The sequence below is a fragment of the Cynocephalus volans genome, chromosome X, assembly GCF_027409185.1.
Source record: "Cynocephalus volans isolate mCynVol1 chromosome X, mCynVol1.pri, whole genome shotgun sequence".
NCBI classification, from domain to species: domain Eukaryota; kingdom Metazoa; phylum Chordata; class Mammalia; order Dermoptera; family Cynocephalidae; genus Cynocephalus; species Cynocephalus volans.
The window spans coordinates 136,840,205-136,859,597 of NC_084478.1; the positions used below are offsets into that span (position 1 = coordinate 136,840,205).

The window sequence follows — 19,393 nt, forward strand, 5'->3', positions numbered from 1 at the left end:
CATGCAGTTTATTCACTCATTCAACAAATATCTTTTGAGCACATACACTGTGCCAGACAGACACTGTTCTAAGCACTTGGAATTTATAAATGAACAAAACAAACATCCCTGTGCTCTTGGAGCTTATATTCCAGCAGGGGTGGGAGGGAGGAGACATATGGTAGAGAATCACATAGTATGTTAGAAAGTGATAGATGCCATGGAAAAGGGAAAAAGTAGAGTAGGGAAAGGGAGATTGGGAATGCTGGGAGGAGAAGTTGTAATTTTAAATACGGTGGTCACTGTAGGCCTTTTGGAGAAGGTGACAATTAAGCAGAGACTTGAAGGAGGTGAAGCACAAGCCATGGAGATATCTGGGGGAAGTGTTCCAGGCAGAGTGCAAAGGCCCTGAGGCAGGAAAGCTAAAGGAACAAGGGGGAGAGGAGTAGGAAATAGGACATAAAGGTAACAGGGATCCAGATTGTGTAGGGTCTTTGTATTAGTTATCTACTGCATATAACAAATTGTTCTAAAATTTAGCTATTAAAAACAACACACAGAAATTCAAAGCAGCTTTGGCTGGGTGGTTCTGGTTCTAGATCTCAAGAAGTTGCAGTTATCTTAAGCTTGGGCCCGAAGAATCCTCTTCCAAAGTAGCTTATTCACATGGTTGGCAATTTGCTGCTGGCTGTTGGTGGGGGAGGAAGAGATGAGAAGGGGGGGGATCAGTTTCTCTCCATGTGGGCCCCTCCACATGTTTCCTCATGACATAATGGCTGGCTTCCCCCAGAGAAACCAGTTCAAAAGAGCAAGGCAGAAACCACAATGCCTTTTATGACCTAGCCTTCTAAGTCACACATCATCACTTCCACCATATTCTATTGATTACACAGGTCAGTGCTGGTTCAATGTAGAAGAGAACTAGCCAAGGGTGTAAACAGCAAGAGATAAGGATCATTGGGGTTCATCTTAGTGGTTAGCTACCATATCCTTTGTAGATCATTATAAATCTGTGGCTTTTACTTTGAGTGAAATGGGGAGCCAATGAAGGGATTTGAACAGAGAAATAAAAATGATCTGACATGGGTTTTTTTATTTGGTTGTTTGTTTTTGCAGGGGCAAGCTCTTACTTTTTGTTTGTTTGGTGGCTGGTGGGTCCAGGGATCCAAACCCTTGACCTGGCTGTTATAAGGCTCTAACCAACTGAGCTAACCAGCCAGCCATGATTTATGGTTTTTTTTTTTTTTTTTTTTTTTTCGTGACCGGCACTCAGCCAGTGAGTTTACCAGCCATTCCTATATAGGATCCGAACCTGCGGCCGCTGGGAGCGTCACCACGCTCCCAGCGCAGCACCCTCCCGAGTGCGCCACAGGCTCGGCCCATGATTTATGTTTTATGAGGATAACTCTGGCTGCTGTGTGAACAGACTGGAGACGAGCAAGGATATAAAGTGGGAGACTGGGCCGGCCCCGTGGCGCACTCGGGAGAGTGCAGCGCTTGGGAGCACAACGGCGCTCCCGCCGCGGGTTCGGATCCTATATAGGAATGGACAGTGCACTCACTGGCTGAGTGCCGGTCACGAAAAAAAGACAAAAAAAAAATAAAAAATAAAAAATAAATAAAAAATAAAAAATAAAGTGGGAGACTGGTGAGGAGGCTATCACAGTCCAAGAGAGAGATGGACTAGGGTTGTAGTAGTGGAGTTGATAAGAACTGGTGATATTCTGCAGGCTGGCCAGTTAGCTCAGTTGATTAGAACTCAGCCTTATAACCCCAAGGTCATGGGTTTGGATCCCCGTACTGGCCAACAGACAAAAGAAAAAAAAAAAAGAATTGGTGATATCCTGGATACGTTTTGAAGATAGAGATGACAGGATGTGCTAATGGATTGGATGCAGAATATGAGAGGGAGAAATTTGTGGAATATACTATAAAGCATATGTACTTCACAGGGCCTGGTTTTCCAAAGCCTTGCAGTTTCAAATATTGACCTTGCAAGGACAGGAAATTTTCCTCAGGCTATAAGTCTCTGTTACAAGATAAGAATTGTGGCACAGCAGGTTGCTGGCTCAAAGACAGTTACTGATTGTTATGTAAAGATACTGAGAAATTGCTATAAGAAGGAATGTTTGCTAAGATCAAGCTTGTGTTGATAAGTTCACTTAATTGTCTACTGGAATGTCATCTGGCTTGTTTCACTGAAAGTTACCAGCCTATACTGTTAAACTATAACCCCACCTTTTTTCTCTTCCTGTAACTTCCTGTTCTGGAAAATAAATGCAAGAAGAGAACCCCAATTAGGTGTTAATTTTCCCAAGGAAGGGATCCCTCTTGCTGGAGGGTCCCGGGAAAGTTAACCACTTCGGGGCTTCTCACTGCTCAGTAGAGATGGGCTTTGAGTATTCCTTTGCGTCTCCGTCACCCAGGGGAAGTGGGGTGACAAATCTGTGGGGGGGCGAAGCAACACAAAGCAACAAAACGGTGCCCTGTGTGAGGACGTTCTCCACAGATCGGAGACTGGCCTGCCAAGCATTAGAGAGGAAATGGACGTCTGATTCATCCCGGCAAGGGACTCCCTAATAAGGGAGAAACATTGCATACCAGTAAGGGAATCACAGGTGGCTTTCAATTAGTGATTGCACGCCTGCAGCAGGTCAAAGTTAGGTCTTTTAACCCCGGAGATATTTTTTTGTTTTCTTTACTTTTAAAATATGGATTATTCGTTAACAAAAGGGGAGGCTGAACATACATCACAACTCCAATGTCTCCTTAAAGCAGCAGGCTGTAAGTAACTGAATGGCAGCTTGTAAAACTGTTAGTGGGTATTAAACAACCATGTCCTTGATACCTCAAGGAAGGGAGCCTTAACATAAAAATTTGGGAACAAATTGGTCACTGGTTAATTATGCAATGGGTCTTGTTAAGGCTTCCCACCTTACAACTAGGAATCTATGTCAAGTCGCTCTGAGACCTATCCAAGACCTTAACAAAAAACTAAGACATGTTTTTGTCACCAAAAAAGGATAAAACAATCTTTGCCAGTGACTGAGAAAACTTTAAATTGGACAATATAAAGTAAAAGAAGTTAATATTTCTTTACAGTGTTGGTATTGTTTGAGCATGTTTTTCTTTCTTATCTGCACGATGCTTCTCTTCTCTCTTAAAAGCAGTGGTTCTTTTCTTAACTGCATGTGCTACTCTTTTTCTTGAAGACTCTGGAGTTTTATGAAGAAAAGCAGCCATGGCACCAACCAGACCCCTTTTGGGTCCACTGCTCTTCTCCTAAAAACCTCAAGAGTCAAATGGTTTCATCTCTGATTGGTGGCTCAGCTCTTGAGCTCAGTAACTTATTTAAGAAATTAAAACTAACCGGAAATCTACCTGTTTAACTAGATGGTCTCAAATTTTCTGGCATCTTAAACAGACTTCTAAATTCTCTTCTAGTCTCATCTATGTATTTCTTCACAAAACCCTATTGGTAGAATTCTATGCTATTTTCTTAAAAGGAAGAAAATATTCTCTGCATCTTCTTGAAAAGGTTTGCATACTTTGCTTTACAATGTAAATTTGTTATCTTGCTTTCTTTAAGGAAAGGTGAAGCCTCACCAATAAGTCTTTTGGAAACAACACAATCTAAATCTGACTGTCCTTTTTACTAGTGAGTTTTTTTACATCTTGAACAAAACCTATAAGATCCTTGTTCTTGTTGTTTATGTATGCATATATGCGTGTGTAAGTGGTATGTTATGTCTATATGTTCATGTCTGTTTGTGTAATTGTTTTATGTGCAAGGTACCAAATTGGCTTATAATTAATGCACGCTCATTAAATAAATAAGTATACTTTTCAAGTTCACGTGACTTAAATCTTCTAAAGTTTTGATTAATATATTTTCAAAACTTGATTCAAACCTTTACCTAAATTTGTCTCTAGGTCTATATGTCTCCTTGTTATCTCAGCTCTGCCTCCTGGCCATGCTGGGAGAAACAATATCTTTTAGACATAGATAGTAAATACTGCCCTCTGCCTCTCTGGATTCCAAATGGCTCCAAATGCCACATGGAAACCTGGAACCTAAAATGGCTAGTGAAAAGAAACCTATGCCAAATATCACATAGGCCCTAGTTAGCATTAACTGATAAGGGTATAGATCTAATACACCAAGTTTTTGGATGGGAAACTATAAATATGTATTTGGTAAATTTAGCTAAAACTAAAACTGGGCTTTGTGTAATTTGCTCTGATAAATGGACACGTACTTACTAACCTGAATGTATAATGTTCTTATCAACACACATTGTTGCCTGGGTTTACTAATCAAACAGGATTACTAAAGGTCTTTTCACTTAACTGCTCTTGATGCAAAGTTGTAAAAGGTTTTCTTTGTCCCTTAGATAACTGGTTTAAAAAACTTACTTCATGATAAGTTCTTGTGCTCTCTGCCTTTGAAGCCCTCTGTCACTATGGTTTTACTTTTTGTAATAATTTATAATTTGTGATCCTATTCAACTAAATGTTTTAAGCTTTTTGTTATTTAACAAAGCTTCCCAACACGAAATTCTGAAAGTTTAAAATAACTTTGAGCAATTCTAAGGGCCCTGGAGTTTCTCAAAGGATATATAAAAGATGTATCAGAACTAATTGGCTTATTTAATAAATTAGACTATATGGGAAAGCACTGTCAGTACTAAAGGTGTTATGGATATGTGTTCCAAAATCTTGTAAGGTTCTTAAATATCCGTGTCTTAATATAAATGCTACCAGTCATAATCTTGGTTTAATTATAATTTTTAAAATGTTATGTCTTCAAATATTTCATAAAAAAAAAACTCTTGATAGGTACAGTTTTCCGACAAACTTTGAGTTCATAGCTTTAAACTGAAGTTCCAAAATTCTAATGAAGAAACTGATGGGTTTGTGAAATTGTTCACAAAGGTCAAAACAACAAAAGTTAATTGGTAAACTAATTAAAAAGAATTATGGGTTTTTACAATTTCCTTATTTTAAAACACTGCTGGTTCTCCTAATGTTTTCCAAATGTAAGAAAACTCTCTCTCTCTCTCTTAAGCTATAGCTAACAACAGTTTGGTAAAATGTCATTTAAAACAAAAATAAAAGTATTTGTTTTCTCCTTATTTGATCCCCCCCAAATTTAATAACTTTAAGTATCCTTATGATTATCATGGCAATGTGGCTATTTTTATAAGTTCAATGAAAATTAACTCTCTCTCTTTATAACAGGATATAATTTAAAACTTTGGATGCAAGATAGCATGACTCATTTCCAACCTCTGACCTCTCTTTATGTTGCCATAATTTGGCATAAACTGCTGCTTCATCCTGCTGTTCATCTTTCCCCCCGACATGGGACAGACAGATCTTCACCTGGGAAACAGCATTCCCAGCAACGTGGGACAGATCACTGAAAGAAAGTGAGCCGAGATGCTTCTTTCTATCATCACCTGGGAAAGAGCCTTCCCAACACTGAGAGATTTATGCAAAAAAAGGTAAGACCTTTTCAATCTAGATATTGATTATCAATGCTTTTATGAGGAATGCCTTAATCATAAAGGGGGAAATAACGTTTTCTCTACAAAAGCAGTTCTCTAAATTTTCCTGGCCTTAAAGAGGGTGTTTGTAACTTGGATGAGACATCCTGTGTTGCCTAAGAATCAGAGAAGGCTTCGTGCAGGGGCAGTCTTTTCACCTAGGTAGAGGTAGCAGTTTGAACAAATTAATGGAAGGCGGGGAAGCTGGGGATGCGCAGTGATGCAGTGAATAGTTTCGTTCCATTAGAAGATAGAGCAGGGTGCCAAAGGAGAAAGTGAACACGAAACTAAAGGAGTTTCAACATTATCCTGGAAGCAGTATTGAAGGGTTTAACTCAGATGGCCTTGTGCAGGCTGGATTGGGGGAACAAGTCTAGGAAGAGAGGTCAGTTAGGAGATTGGGTAGCGATCAGACACATTTGTGATCAGAGAGATCTAGGTTTAAAATATTGTTCCAGCATCCACACAGATTAGCAGCACGACTTTGGGCAAGCCCCCTAACCGCTCTAAACCTGTATCCTCATCTGTAAAATGGAGATAATGACAGTTACATACTAAATAAGATTGCTGTGAGAATTAAATGAGATAAATATTTGCATGCAATTACTATTACTGCAATAAGTCAGATGTGAGATTCCCAGAGCCGTGACAATGAGAGAGAATCAGAAGGGATAATATCTTAGCAAAAGCTTAAGAACTGGAAAAAAAATTTCCTCTCCTCCCTCCAAGTTCCCTTTTCATGAAGGGCAGCATCATTTCACAATGCAGGTGATACTTAGGATTGTCTCCTTGAAATGAAATATCCAGAACCCATCATCTCACTGCAGTAGCCTGTAAGAAAGAGCCAATGTTCCTGAAACAAAATTTCATGTTGACCTGACAATCCTACAGCATATTTGAAATAAACCCAGATGATCAGCATTTTATGTACACAGACTTCTTTTGTTTCCTCTCTGTCAAAGGACATAATTACAACAAATTTAGTTTATTTAAAGATCTCAGTTGGCTTTATTTGCGATTCTAGAATTGGGCAACACTTCATTCCATAAAATAGAATAAGTGTTCCAATCAGCTGAGCAAAAGAAGTTGACTTTATAGACAGAAGAGGGCTGAAGAGAGAAGAAACAAAGAACGAAAAACGGATTGGTCATTTCAAAGTTACTTTCCTTGTAAGGTGGGGACAGGGAGACATAACAATAGAAAAATAGCTGATTGTTTAACATCAAGTTACTTCAGGCTATCCTTTTTGTATAAGGGTTAAAGCCGGACAGAACTTTATTACCATGCCTGTTTAAGGTTTAAACTGGCCTGTTTGGGAAATTGGTTGTTATCTCTCTCTCCTAATTTCTTGGAAGGTCATACAACAACTTAGTTTGGGCTTGTTGACGTGGAACTTTGGCAAGGGTGACCCCATTCTGATTTTTAGTCCGGTCCTTTGGGGCCTAGTGCAGGAGCTTAGTCCAGAACAATGAATGGTCACCTATAATTTTTATTTAACATCTCCATCAACTTTCTTTCTCCTTTATTAATTTTCTCTTCACCCCCCCAATCCTAATATCCCCCCCGACAGGGTCTCCCTTTTATATTATTCCTTTCATCCTTCCCTCCTTGGAAACAGATCCGATACCAATCTCAGTTCCCTCCTTTATTAGCCGCAATATATTGGGATAGTTATACTCTCTGGGCCTCTGTTTCTTCTGTAAAATGGGTTTAATAAGAGTGTCTATCTTACACGGTTGTCAAAATTAACAACCAAAGAACACGTTATATATGCACAGTGCCTGATCCATAGTAAGAACGCAACATGTTAGCTCCCTTCCCCGTCCTCTTTTCCATACTTTTCCTTTAATTCCCCTATTCCTCAGCCTCGGAACCCAGCAGGTAAAAGTCGTGAGAAAAAATATCCTCGAGGCTAAAATAGGAAACGCTTGAGCTAGGGGGCGGGGCCTGCAAGGTGTCCACTGCGCACGCGTGCACGCTCGGTCGGGTTCTCGTTTCCAGCTAGGGGGAGGGGGTGGGTGGGAAAAAGGGCTTCGTTTTTTCTGGCTACCCCCTTCCGGCTCCAGGAAGTGGCGGGACCTTGGCTGCGCCCGGAACGGGCTCGGCGCTAATGTAGGAAGGCCCGGGTCCAAGGGGTAAATTCGAAAATGGCGGAGGGGGAAGAAGGAGGGGCTTCGCAGGGCAGGAGGCTGACCTCCCGGCGGGGGTGTGGGAAGGAGACTGCCGGGGCCCAGTGGCGCGGCCGGGGCGGGAGATCGACTGACCGTGTCGGGTGTCTCTGAGGCCCTGACGTGGACACACTTCGGGTTTCCCGACTCGAGGTTCTTCCGGAGGATGGGCCGGCTGGTGGAGGCGAGTGAGGGAGACGAAGGGACTTCCGTTTCCTTCCCCTAGCCAGGGGCCCGGCTGCGGAGCGGAATTGGCATTTCCAGATTGGGGCTCGGGCCGCCCCTCCTCCGAGACCCTCTGTTCCGGACCAAGCCGATCGCGGCCGGCTCTTCTGGCGCGGTGGGTACAGCTCTTGCGGGCTTTCCCCTCATTCCCCCCCCCCCTTTTCCCTCTTCCCCCCTCCCCTCGAGCTGGTTGCTGCTGGGGAGGGCGGGAAGGCCTCGCCCACCCACCCGCCTGGCGGGAGTGGTACGGCCAGGGCTCCTTGCCCGGGTTCCCCGGCCTGCTGGAGGAAGGCGTGGGCGGGTGGGCGGCTTCGGACCCGTGGGGCTGCTTCCGTAAGCCCCGTGACACCTAAGGTAAATCAAGTTAAAGAACTTTTTATTTTTAATATGATCGGAAGGGTTACCCCTCCTCCCACCAATCTGATGCCTGTGGCGCGTATGGAGTTGGGTGGAGTGCGTCTGGGAAGGGCACGTGAAACAGAGGGAATTGGGGCCAAAGAGCTTCCGGAAGAGGAAATTAACTGGTAATTCTTTCCAACCTTTGCTGCCCTATCACGTCTTCAGCCTATTCTGTAAAACAAAATGTCAATTTGATTTTCAGTTTCATTATTTTAACTCCATAATATACTTAAGTTGTTTTCTGGGTCGGAGGAGTGTTTATTGCTGAAACTAAGTAATAGCCCTCCCCACCTCCATAAAAAAGAACGTCAATCAGCTTTGTAAAAACCCATCAGATTTTAATAATCTACTACTTTGCTTTCAAATATAATTATGTCACTAGTTCTTTCACAGCTATAACTTGATAACTGATGTCTCAGATTTATCCTTGGAGGACCGGAGGTTGCTTTAGTGTTTCTTTCTTCTCTTTTTTACCTTAATAACATTTGTTACAGCCAGTTCAAGAAAACACCGTAACAGACGGCCATCTTAGAATTATAACATTTTAGTGTTGGGAGGGATCTTAGCCCCAACCCTGTTATTTTACAAAAGCAGAAACCAAAGGCTCAGGAAGATTTCATGACTTGCCTAAGGTTACCCGACTAGTTAGATTAGAACCTAGGTTATTTGGCTCCTTGCCCACCATTCTTTTGCAAAATTTTTCCACATAGCCTCGAAGCAGAATTAAGAGTATTCAATTCAAGGCATATTTCCGAATGTATACTACTTTGTGCCAGTGTCTTTGCTACTACTTTCTATGTATTTCAGTGTGCTTAATCAAAGCCGGTGCTTTGAGATCCCCCGCCCCGCCTTCAATAACTGGCAAGAGTTTAGGTTAAAAAGATTTATTATGCACGCTCACATATACATATGTATACTTGTATTTGCTCATAATTTCTTGAAGGATACACAAGAAAAATGTTAACAGTGGTTACTTATGGAGAAGAGGTGTATTTGCACTTCACATGTGGCCTAATATACTGTTTGAATTTCTTAACATAAACAAGTATTGATTTTATAGTTAAAAACAAATTTTACAGCTGGCTGGTTAGCTCAGTTGGTCAGAGTGCAATGTTATAACATCAAGGTCAAGGGTTCTTATCCCCTTACCAGCCAGCCTCCAAAAAAAAAAAATTTTTTTTTTAAAGTTCACACACATATATAAAACATGAGTATGATAAAAATGTTACTAGTCTTTATATATTTTCAGAAAATGTGCTAAGCTTCTTGGTTATCGAATAATGTAGCAAACTATAGCACATTCAGAATATCAAATTTGACACAGTGAAAAAAGTCTGAATTATAAAATCTTTGTGGATAAGAATCATTTAAAAAACAGGTTAAAACTGGAAAGTTCCCTGGTGATTAGGAATTCAGCTCTTTTGCTTTTTACGAATAGGTTAATTGAGACTAGAAGAAAAAGTCAATTGCCCAGTGTTACCTATCTGATTATTAGCAGAGTTTGGACTAGGGTCTAGGTTCTAATCCAGTGCCCCTTGTACTAAACCTGTAATTTTACTGCTTTCTAGTGCATTCCATGATTCCAGCTAGGCTAACAAAGTAATGCTGACTAAAAGGTTGGTTAGTCAGGCCCATTTCAATAGGTAAGAATTATTGTAATCAATGTAGCGGTTAATTAGGTTACTGCTTGAAATATTTTAGTGACACAAATGTTCCCCTTATTTTTCATTGTAAACATTAATTTGTTTAGTAAATCTTCTGTTTATATTGTAAATGCTTAAAGACCCCAAATGTAAAATAATGAGATTTCACTGTTTTTGTTTGGTCTATTATTTAAGTCTGGTAGCTAGTGAGATAGGGGGGAAGAAAGCTATGGTTTATAAAATTAAGCATTTATGAGCACCTACCATGTGCTAGGCATTGTGCTATGTGATAGGGTTCCACAGATGGATATGGCAAACTGGTTGCCCTTGTTCTTTTGAGGCTGGGAGATTATCCCTGGGCTGTCAGTTCTCAAGCTTTATCTCTGTGGGGTAATCTGGTAATAGCATTATAAAATGTAATCTGTTAGCACTGTTTAAGGTCATTGTGTGAGTAGATTTGAGGAGACAAAAACAGTAGTGGTAAAATAAAAAGAAATGATTGCTGAATTTAACAAATACTGTTTTCGTATTTTAGAGGTCGTGTGGTCAGTGGAAAGAGCCCTGGATTGGATGCCATGGGACCTGGGTTCTTGCCTCAACTTTGTTTCCAATTAGCTGTGGGGTTGTGGCTCTCAGTGCCTCCGTATTTCTTTTCTTTTTCACAGCCTTTTGATATGTTTATTCTGTTGGGTTCAAAACACAGAAAGGGCATTTTGAACATGTTAAGTTATAAAAGAGATATGTGTTTATTATAGAAAATTTGTGAAGTTTGGAATAGAATAAGGAATTGGGATCATATTGTTTATATGCCAGTTTCTTCATCTGTAAAGTAACAGGTTGGGCTAGTTGATTCCAAAGATACAAAACCCAATGTAATAGTTTTTTAAGCTGATTATCTGAGATATTATTGAGAAAAACAATGCCAAGTCTGTTTGGAGTAAATATCTCAGAGGGACGAGAAATTAAGAACAAGGTAGAGATACAAACCTTAAATAAGGTATAACTTATACTTTCATTTATGGCTAGCTAGTTAGCTCACTTGGTAGAGTGTGGTGCTGACAACACCAAGATCAAGGGTTCGAATACCTTTACTGACCAGGTACCAAAACACGCACGGTGCGCGTATACACACACACACAGACACACATGCACTCTCACGTGCTTTCATTCATTTCTTTCTTTTTCATTTATTTTTAAATTTCGTGTGCTAAGTAATTGAATTTTAATTTGTTGGAGGTTCGAGTGCTATGTTTCATTACTGTGTTAAAAGCTGGCCTGTTCTATTTTGTAGGGTGGGTATAAAATAGGTTAAAAGAAAGAGAAATGGGACTTCTGGGTTTGAGATTCTGGGATTATTTTAAAACAGGAGAGAAAATTTGTGGGAGCTCAAAAGGGCTCACCCAAGATTCAAATAGCTGTCAAATTGCAGAGGTACGATCAAAGATCAATGTGTTAACAGTGGCTGGCATGTAGTAAATAAGTGCTTGGTTTTAAAAATTATTGACTGAATGTCTCTGCTTGTATGAAGAATGTATTGGATCAAAATGAAAAATTAAAACATCAACGGCCTTCTGGATAATACAAAAAAGTCTACATTCTGAAAAATTAGCATATTTGTGTCTGTTTTGCAGGGCTTGGCATGGACTATTTTTGGAGGTGGTGGGGGGCACTGGCCAGTACAGGAATCTGGACCCATGACTTTGGTGTTTCTAGCACCATGCTCTCTCAAGTGAGGTAACTGGCCAGCCCCTTTTATTATCTTTTTCCCTTTTATTATTTTTAATTGTGATATAGTTGTAGCTCTGCTATTTGGTACATTTTGGGATTTGATTTTGGTATGATTTGGTACTCAGTATTTGTTAAGGATACATGTGACTCACCTTGTCATGATATGGATTTATAATGTTTTTTCAAGGATATGGGTCATGGAGGAAAGTGAAGTTTACCCATAGAGACTGAGAATAGCTTGAACTCAGATGGTCAGAGGTCAGACTGAGTGAGTTAAGGCTGATTTCTTAAACTGGGCAAAGCTGGTGCCACTGTGCATTCCTGGTATCTGTAAATACTTATGTATGGTTTGAACTTTTATACTTATTTCTGTAATCACTTTGCTGACCTCAAAACGTGGGTCTGTGTGATTTACCTTTCTATGGCTCCAGCTAATTTTTCAAGTCCTTTTTTTGTTTGAGGCGGAGAGGCAGCTGGCCAGTACAGGGATCCAAACCCTTGACTTTGGTATACCACTCTCTAACCTATGTGAGCTAACTGGCCAGCCCCTTTTAAGCCTTGAAAGGGCAAGAAACCGAACACTTTCTGCTACCTCACCGGACTACCCCTTCTGCCAGTAATCTTTATAGTAAGTTCCTTAGACTTATATCAGTCATAATCACTGGGTTTGACTTTTGATTGTCATTTACTGACCACATGACCTTTGATAAGTCAGAACCAGTCAGAACCACTGGTTCCGCATATTTCAAATGAGGGCTATGATGCATACTACATATTTTAGTTATAAAAGGTAACATGGTAAAAGAAAAGAAGATGGGCTATAGAATCACACATGCCCATAATTAAATTTTGACCTTACATTAAAACAAATAGAAATGGAAATTTTTAGTTTCATTTCAGCGTGTTTGATAGATTAGAGGCAATATTTACTGTAAATTAAAATGATGGGATGAAGAAGAAGGAAAATTAGTTTATAGATAGGGTTTGGTACGTGTAGACACATTAAATATGTTATACTGTTTTAATTTGGCTTGTAGTCACTTATTGTGTCACAATTTCTTTTTTTTCTTCTTTTACTTCTTTTTAACCAGCTTTATTGCACAATTTCTTTTACATTGTATCATTTTCGTATTCATATCTAGACAGGAGACAAACCTGTCAAATGAGTATAGACAGCAGAGTGGCTTTGGTTTTATCAGTACCACACTCTAACCAACTGAGCTAACCAGCCAGCCCAGCCTAAGTCTTTATATATATGTATTTTTTACAATTGGGATTTTATGGTACAATATTATTCTGTAGCCAGTTTTTTTCACTTAATACAACATTGTGAGCATATGTCCTGATCCTTTAGTATTCTTCTACAACCTGAGTTTTTTTGTTGTTGTTGTTGTTTTGGAGGGGTTTTTTTGTTTTTTTTTTTAAAAGATGACTGGCAAGGGGATCTTAACCCTTGGCTTGGTGTTGTCAGCACCACGCTCACCCAGTGAGCTAACCGGCCATCCCTATATGGGATCCGAACCTGTGGCCTTGGTGTTATCAGCACCACACTCTCCCGAGTGAGCCACAGGCCGGCCCTTACAACCTGAGTTTTTAATGGTTGCCTAATGTCCCATATTACCATAGTACTGTCCTCTTTTGTTCGATATTGAGTTTTTTTTTTTGGTAAAGAACACTTTATTGAACATCCCTATGTACACATTTTTTAAAAACATCCCTGATCATTTCATTAAAGAATATGCTTAGAACTAGAATGGATTTTATTAGAGAATATGCTTAGAACTAGAATGGGTGGTTTAAGAAGTAATCATATATTTAAGACTTTTAGAACATTGTCAGATTACCCTCTAGAAAAGATGTGCCAATTTTTAGTTCCACCAGGGAGAGTACCTGTTGTCCCAGTCCTTCTTTGCCACTGTGTCTTTGTTGGTAGTGATGGTGATCTTTGCCAAATAGGATAAAAATGGTATCTTTTTAAATGTTTATTTATTTGATTACTAATGAGGTTTTTGTATATGTTTGTTGACCATTAGTATTTCCTGTTTATAAATTTGCCTCTTTTTTTTTTTTTTTTGGAGGCTGGCTGGTATAAGGATTGAACCCTAGATCTTGGTGTTATCAGCACCACGCTCTAGGTAACTGAGCTAATAACTAGCCAGCCCTAAATTTGCCTGTTTTCTGTTGAGGTGTTCATCTTTTTCTTATAGATTTATAAGTTGTTCATACTTCTTCCTGGTGTTCTGTTGCATAGTTGGATTCCTAGAATTAATGATAATGTATTGTGTATTTTAAAATAGCTAGAAGAGAGGTTTTTGAATGTTCTCATCTCAAAGAAATGATAAATGTTTAAGGTGATGGAAATGCTAATTATCCTGATTTGATCATTAACACAATGTATACATGGATCAAAACGTCAGTTGTACCCATAAATAAGTACAATTATTATGTGTCAACCATAAATAAAAAAACGAGAGATTAAAAGGAGGTGGTGGCTAGGATACACTCCTATTTGAGACCATTTGATATTGGTGCTAAAAGCAAATATGATGTAAGCAGTTTTAGATAAAAGGACATTTACTCCAACATTGTTCATGATAGTAAAAAACTTAGCTTCCTAAAGGTCGAGAAATGAAGGTGCATAATTGTATATAGAATATGTTAACATTTGTGTTTTTAAAAATGCTTGTACATGCTTGTATATTCATAGAACATTTCTGGAAGGATACGTAGGAAACTGGTGAGAGTGCTTGCTTCTAGGAAGCATACTGGAGGTTTTACATACAGGGGTGGAATGGATGCACCTTTTGTTCCTCTTGAATTGTTTGATTATGTGTGTATTGTCTCTTAAAAATATACATCTAAATTAAATAATAATTAGGAAAAAATTAAAATATACATCTAAAATTAATGTTCAACAGTTTGAATGGATATGGTTTGATATATTCATACAGTCAGGTCCTAGTCATCCATTTCAAATAACAGTCTAATCCTGATAAATATAGACATGGAAAGATGCTTATGATATATTATTAAATGAAAAAAAAGTTGTAAATTACTGTGTACAATAAATCCCCTTAAAAATATGCATAACATGCATGTGCACATGCATACAGAAAAGGTTTTTGAAGGATATATAGTAAAGTGTTCAAAGCCTGGGTAGTAGGATTCTTCCCTCCGCCCTCCTTTTTAAAAAGACAACAATTGTTTGTATTAAAAATTGGGTTAGTATCCATCTTGAGATTTTTTTTTTCCTGCCTGCTTTTATTTTATTTTATTTATTTTTATTTATTTATTATATATTTTTTTAATGGCCAGTAAGGGGATCTCAACCCTTGGCTTGGTGTTTTCAGTACCACGCTCAACCAGTGAGCTAACCAGCCATCCCTGTATAGGATCCGAACCCGGGGCCTTGGTGCTCTCAGCACCACACTCACCCAAGTGAGCCACAGGCCGGCCCTGCCTGCATTGATTTTAGCAAAGGTTTTCATCTGGGCTCCTGTTTTAATCCGTTTTGTGTTGCTGTAAGAGAAATACCTGAGACTGGGTAATTTATAAAGAACAGAGGTTTATTTGGCTTACAATTCTGGGACAGTTGCATCTGGCATGGGCCTCAGGCTGCTTCTACTCATGGCAGAAAGTGGCAGGCAGCAGAGAGAGGGAGAGAGGGTGCCAGGGTCCTATAAACAACCAGCTCTCGTGGGAACTAATAGAGATCTCACTCAGGACCCCCACCCCCCCCAGAGAGAACATTAATCCATTCATGAGGGCTTCCAGCACTGCCACATTGGGGATCAGATTTCCACATGAATTTTGGTGGGGACAACACGTCCAAACTCTGTCAGCTCTGAATAAGCATGGTGGTATTAATCTGTATCATGGTTCTACCATTTTTTTTTTTTTTTTTTTTTAAAGATGACCGGTAAGGGGATCTCAACCCTTGGCTTGGTGTTGTCAGCACCACGCTCAGCCAGTGAGCAAACCGGCCATCCCTATATGGGATCCGAACCCATGGCCTTGGTGTTATCAGCACCGCACTCTACCGAGTGAGCCACAGGCCGGCCTAAGGTTCTACTATTTTTAATGTAGTTGATTTGTTTTTAAATCAAAGACTACTGATTAACATAATGATCACTATAAATTGTAAGTTCTGAACAGTTTTAAATGAAATAGGATAGGGTAGAATAGTGGTCAGTAGTGAATTCTTGAGCCTGAATCCTGTGTATTCTTCATGTAAGACATTCTTTTGGGAAACACAGTCCCATAATTTTTGAAGAAAAAATGAGGGAATACCTTACTGTGTGTCCATCCTGAGGGAACTGTGTGTAGTTAATTATGATAAATAAATTGCTAAAGATGGGGAGTGAAAGGGGCACTATGCAGAAATTTAAATATTTCTGTGACTTTCTAAATTAACCCGTAATTAATATTCACTTTGTTGATTCTCAGTGTGCCTTTTCAGGTGTTTGCAGAAGTAGGTTTAATAATCAAGTATATATTGTAGGCAGCAGTATTGACTGAGCTTATGTGTGAAGTGCTTGTTAATGCCATTCAGTTATTTGAATGGCTCTAGTGCTTAATTTTAGGGAAATAACTTTTTTGTTGTGTGTTTTATACATATCTATTTTTAAAATTTTTCGATTATGTATATTTAAGGTGTACAACATGATGTTTTGATATACATAGATGAGTACATAGTGAAATGGTTACTACAGTCAAGCAAATTAATGTATCCATCTCCTCACATAATTACCTTTTTTGTGTGGTAAGTGTGGAAAAGAACTTTTGATTTGACTTAATGTAATTAACCTCAAAAATTAAAGTTTTAAATTAAAGTTAAGAGGAAATATTCTTTGTGGTTTGAAGAACCTCAGTAGTGTAAATGAACAATTTGACTAAAAATTGGATTTTTATGTAAATGTATCATAGTATAAAAAGCTGAAATTTAAAATAATATGTATACCCTTTTCATTTGGGGCATATTATTTTAAAATATAACTTTTTATACTATGATTCATTTGCGTAGATACATTTCCTAGATGCTACAACAAAGTGCATGTAGTAAATCAAAATGCTCTTTCTTTGTTTTTGTGGCTGGCTGGTACTAGGATCTGAACACATGATATTGGTGTTATAAGACTGCACTCTAACCAACTGAGCTAACCAGCCAGCCTAACATGCTCTTTCTAAACAGGGAACCATTGGCTGATTGTTTAGCTGCGTGGTGCTGGTAACACCAAGGTCCAGGGTTTGATACCTGTACCGGCCAGCTGCCAAAATAAATAAATAAAAAATAAACAGAGAACTGTCTATGACTAATATGTTAAGATAATTAAAAGAGGGATTGACCTCCATTGGGTCAGGGAATGTTGTTTATTTGATGAGTATCTCTACCCTGGACCTTCTTTAGGAAAAAAAGGAGACTGATGAGAAAAACGTAACATTTCAGCAAGTAATGATCAAAAAGAGAATCTTAAGATAAATGTTATTTTTTTAAAAATGTTTTTTGTTATAAATACATGTATTTGGAAGAGAGACAGTTCTATACACAGCTGGCATAAGCTTGGAGGCTGAACAAGATAAATTTAAATTATGATTTTTGATTTGCACATATAAAATGTTTTTATGTTACTATGAAAATTCTTTTTTTTAAAAAAAAGATGACCAGTAAGGGGATCTTAACCCTTGACTTGGTGTTGTCAGCACTACGCTCAGCCAGTGAGCGAACCGGCCATCCCTATATAAAGATCCGAAACCGTGGCCTTGGTGTTATCAGCACCACAGTCTCCTGAGTGAGCCAGGGGCCGGCCCTACTATATTTTTGAAATGTGATTTTAGTATAGGTTTTTATCACTGGAGAATTATATAGTTTGCATTGTGGGCACATATTTCCTATTTTGGTCACATTTCCTAGGAACTGTGGCATATGAACAATTTTTAGTACCCACAGTGGTCTCAAGAGGCCAGGGGAGGTGGTGGGTAGAATGTGGAATAATAACAGCAATGGCCTAATGGAGGTGGTTCAACATTCATTCTTTTGCCTAACATTTATTATGCACTATTGTGTGTTAGGCATTGAGGATACAAATGTAATAAGACACCACCCGTGCAATAAGGCATCTTCAGTCTAACAAGGATACACACACATACAGACATAAACACATGCAAAATTATTAAATCTTATTGTAGTATAACGTGGGCCATCAGCAAATTAGGTAATGAAGATAGTGGATACTATTGGGGTTTTCAGGGAAAGAATCAGCAAAGATGTCATAGATGAGATTTTTTTTAAAATATGTTTTTGAATTTACAGATGCCTATATTTATATAATGTATTTCATTGAACAGATGCTTTTATATAATGTATTTCAGTTAGCATAATAGTAATGGAGTGGGAACTAGTAGGGTTATATTGCTTGCATAATGCCTGTCTTATTTTTAACATCATTATATTAGTTTTCTAGGGCTGCCATAACAAAGTACCACAAACTAGGTGGCTTAAAATAACAGAAATTTATTTTCTCATGGTTCTGGAGGCTAGAAGTCCAAAATCAGGGTAGCAGAAGGGCTATGCTCTCTCTGCAGGCTCTGGGAGAGAACCTCTTCCATTCCTTTCTCTTAGCTTCTGGTATTGCCATTAATCCTTGGTGTTCCTTAACTGTAGATAGATGTGTCACACCAGTCTCTGCCTCTGTCTTTACATAGCCATCTTCCCTGTGTGTCTCTATGTCTGTGTCTCTTTTCTTCTTATAAGAACTCTAACCATATTGAATTAGAGCCTACTCTAATGACCTCATCTTAACTTGATTACATCTGCAAAGACCCTATTTCCAAATAAGGTCACATTCATTGGTACTAGTGGTTAGAACTTTAACATATCTTTTTAGGGGACACAATTCAACCCATAACAATCATTTCATTCCCCTTTGTACTGTGCCACATAAATATGGTGACTTAATAAATGCTTTTTGATGATGAGAGGCTAAGCCCTTGGTTGCAGGAATAATGTTAAGTATTTGTAGTTCATTAAGTGAACCTGTAGAGATCGAATGAATTTCATCCAGAGACCAGAAAGGTGAAAAGCAAATTGTAGAGATCTAAGAACAGTGATTTGTTATACACTGCTTTTGCGGGGGGTATAGGGAAGGTGGGGAGGGTGCTGGCCAGTACAGGGATATACACTGCTATTTTGGACTTTCAATAGTTAATTTTCAGTCATCAGAGATAGTTTCCTAGTTAGCCATTTAAAATAATTAAATTTGTGTTAATCTTTAGAGTCAAAATTTTCTTTAGTGTCTGGTATATTTGTGAAAACTATTTGTTTTTCTTTTTTCTAAGACGCTGTGATAACTGCGACTCATGATATTGTGGAGTAGATTGTTTTTTAAAATTGCTTAAGCCCAAATATCTTTTTCTTAAATTACTTTAACTTTCATTTCAGGTAATGCATATTTTTATTAGGAAGCTTAATACTTAAATACATTTCTGAGTATTGTTCATACATATATATAATATATATATATAATATACTTTTTTTTTTTTTTTTTTTGGTGGCTGGCTAGTACAGTGTTCTAATAAATCTTAAAATCTTTCTCTGCGTGGGATTTTTTTTTTTCTATTGCTTTAACATTAGAGGTTTTTTAAATTTAATCAAGAATTAATTTCTTAATATATTTTTGCCATATATGGAAAATATCCTTCAAAA

General features: G+C 38.5%; 1 protein-coding gene across 1 annotated transcript in view; it reads left to right on the top strand.

Annotated features, from left to right (window-relative positions):
- Positions 1 to 7,749: 7,749 nt before the first annotated feature.
- The window catches only part of XIAP (X-linked inhibitor of apoptosis), a 41,545-nt gene continuing 29,901 nt past the window's right edge, over positions 7,750 to 19,393 (top strand). Inside the window, exon 1 of the mRNA XM_063083754.1 lies at positions 7,750 to 8,036. The gene's annotated coding sequence lies outside the window, so the exon portion shown is untranslated. The remainder of the gene's footprint in view (positions 8,037 to 19,393) is intronic.